General features: G+C 44.0%; 1 protein-coding gene across 7 annotated transcripts in view; it reads right to left on the bottom strand.

The window, feature by feature from the left end:
* The window catches only part of LOC135094847 (spidroin-1-like), a 77022-nt gene that overhangs the window by 43124 nt on the left and 31398 nt on the right, over nt 1-2500 (bottom strand). The window contains exon 2 of one of the 7 annotated variants that reach the window (XM_063995283.1): nt 61-716. The exons of 2 other annotated variants lie outside the window; for them this stretch is intronic. The gene's annotated coding sequence lies outside the window, so the exon portion shown is untranslated. Of the gene's footprint in view, nt 1-60; nt 1202-2500 lie in introns of those variants that run through there. 4 more of the 7 variants (XM_063995288.1, XM_063995285.1, XM_063995286.1 and 1 more) reach the window with 4 other exon arrangements.

A 2500-nucleotide genomic window follows, 5' to 3' on the forward strand; every position in this document is an offset into this window, starting at 1 on the left:
TCTCTCTCTCTCCCCCTCCCCCTCTCTCTCTCTCTCACTCTCTCTCTCTCTAGTACTCACCTTTCTCATAGCTGCTGTTGTCTTATCCAATCAGCCATCCTTCTCTTCCCACTGTCTGTACAATCCATCTTCACATCACTGAATACATTGAACCCCAGTTGATATGTCACTTTTAACTTTTCACTCACTAATTTCCACACATAAACAAGCATCACATGTATTGCATCTGTTAACCCCCGCACCTTTACGCCTTGTAGTAGTAGTAGTAGTAGTAGTGGTGGTGGTGGTGGTACATAATTTCCATCACAATCACACTAAAAATCACTTAATTTACGCCACCACAGGTATTATTATTATTATCATCACTTCTTTCTCTAGTTGTGGTGAAATCCTGACAGTCAGCGGGTGTAGCAGAGGTGAACTGAGTGACTGGACAGCAGGTACCCGCACACACACACTTCTCGCTGCTCCTTCCTTGCACAATAATGCGAAATATTTACCACACTTGTAAGGTGTCTTCTAGTTTCGCTTCGTTTTAGCTGGTAACTTGTGTCTTGTGTGTGCTGGGGGGTGAGGGGGAGCAGAGGAGTTTCCTTAGGTGTTCGGTGTCCGTGGGTGGCTGGGGCCGTAGGTGCGTCCGTGGCTGCCTCTGCAATGTCTCTAGTTTTCTCGGTTTATTTATTCGCTCCTTCTAGCACCACTTCAACTGCTGGCCGCTGAGATAAGTCGCACAAATGACAAGAGAGGAGGGAGGGAGTTACACAATGAAGGTGCCAGAGCTACGAGAATTCCGGACCACGCCATGGGTCTCTCTCTTTCTCTTTTTCTCTCTCTCTCCCTCTCTTTCTCGCTCCCTCCTCCACGGCGCGTCACCCACTGGATAACTTTGAAATTACCGGTGATCTATATAGCGTTCTTTACGGCCGTGTACTGAGTGTTTCTAAGCGTTTTCACCCGGTAAATATGCGACCCGATGCACGTTTTGTTCCCCCCTACGCCTGATTTCCGTACTGAGGGATTGGAAATGATCGCTTGTGGCTGAGAAATGGGTTAAAAATGGTGAGGGTAGTACAGCTGCCTCCAACGCAGTCAATACCATGTACCTCCGGCCTGACTTCCTTCCCTCCCTCCCTTCCTTCTCTCTCTCCCTCTCTCTCCACCGCTGCTAGTCTCCGTTGCTGCCACCGCTGCTACTACCGCCGCCGCCACCATCACCAGCTCCACCTCAGCTCTTCCACTCAACAACCTCCTTCTTCTTCTTCCTTCTGCTCACCACCACCACCACCACTACCTTTCCTTCTCTGTTACCGCTACTATTACTACTACTATTGATGTTTAAAGATACTATTACACTTTCACCATCAGCTATAACTATATTACTACTACTACCACTTCACTATCACCACATTATCATCACTATCACGTACCAGGTATCGTATAATCACCATCACAATCAGCATCATTTGCATAACATGAAAGTATTACTAACCTCGCCTCTAGTACAATAACATCATCACCATTACTGTCACTATCACCATCACCACCGCCACCACCACCACCACCACATCATCATCATAATGTAAGGTGACTTGGGTTATGAAATTACACACACACACACACACACACACAACCTGCCTCACCACTTCATCAACCCTTGGTGTATGTGTGTGTGTGTGTGTGTGTGTTTGTGTACTACTTCTATCTTATTTTGTCCATACATAAGCGATAAACTAATTTATTTATGTATATGTCATCACCTCTCTCTCTCTCTCTCTCTCTCTCTCTCTCTCTCTCTCTCTCTCTCTCTCTCTCTCTCTCTCTCTCTCTCTCTCTCAACACTAAGAAATGTCAACAAAGAGAGGAAAAGCTGCATGATTATAATCGACATAAGCGAAGCAATGAATAATAATAATAATAATAATAGTAATAATAATAATAATAATAATAATAATAATAATAATAATAATAATAATGAGCGTACAGGAATTACAACAACAAGGCAAGGCAGTCACCGTGAAGCATCATAAGCTGGGAATCATTATCAGTGTTATCGTACATCACTATGTTGTCCACGCAATGCTGATAACTTCTTATACCACAGTCCTTCCTCCCCCTTCCTCTCTCCTCCTCCTCAATGCTTCCCCCTTCCTGACAGCAAATGCCACTCCGCTTCGCTCTTTCTCAAACACTGGGAGAATTGAGTTTAATATGATATTATGCAAACATGCACAGTCGTATTCCGTATTGCGATGCATCTCCACTACGTTATAAAAGATTCTGGTTGAAGTTACACGTGTTTTTAATGTTTTTTTTAGTATTTTAGTAAGATTAATAAGATATCTACCTTATCAACGGGAGAAATACTCTTGAGAACTTGGCTAATCATCTTTGTGGCCTTTGAAAACATTCGTGGTGAGAGAGAGAGAGAGAGAGAGAGAGAGAGAGAGAGAGAGAGAGAGAGAGAGAGAGAGAGAGCAGAGCGTTTCACAATACAAGCTAA

The sequence above is a fragment of the Scylla paramamosain genome, chromosome 47 (genome assembly GCF_035594125.1).
Source record: "Scylla paramamosain isolate STU-SP2022 chromosome 47, ASM3559412v1, whole genome shotgun sequence".
Classification (NCBI taxonomy): domain Eukaryota; kingdom Metazoa; phylum Arthropoda; class Malacostraca; order Decapoda; family Portunidae; genus Scylla; species Scylla paramamosain.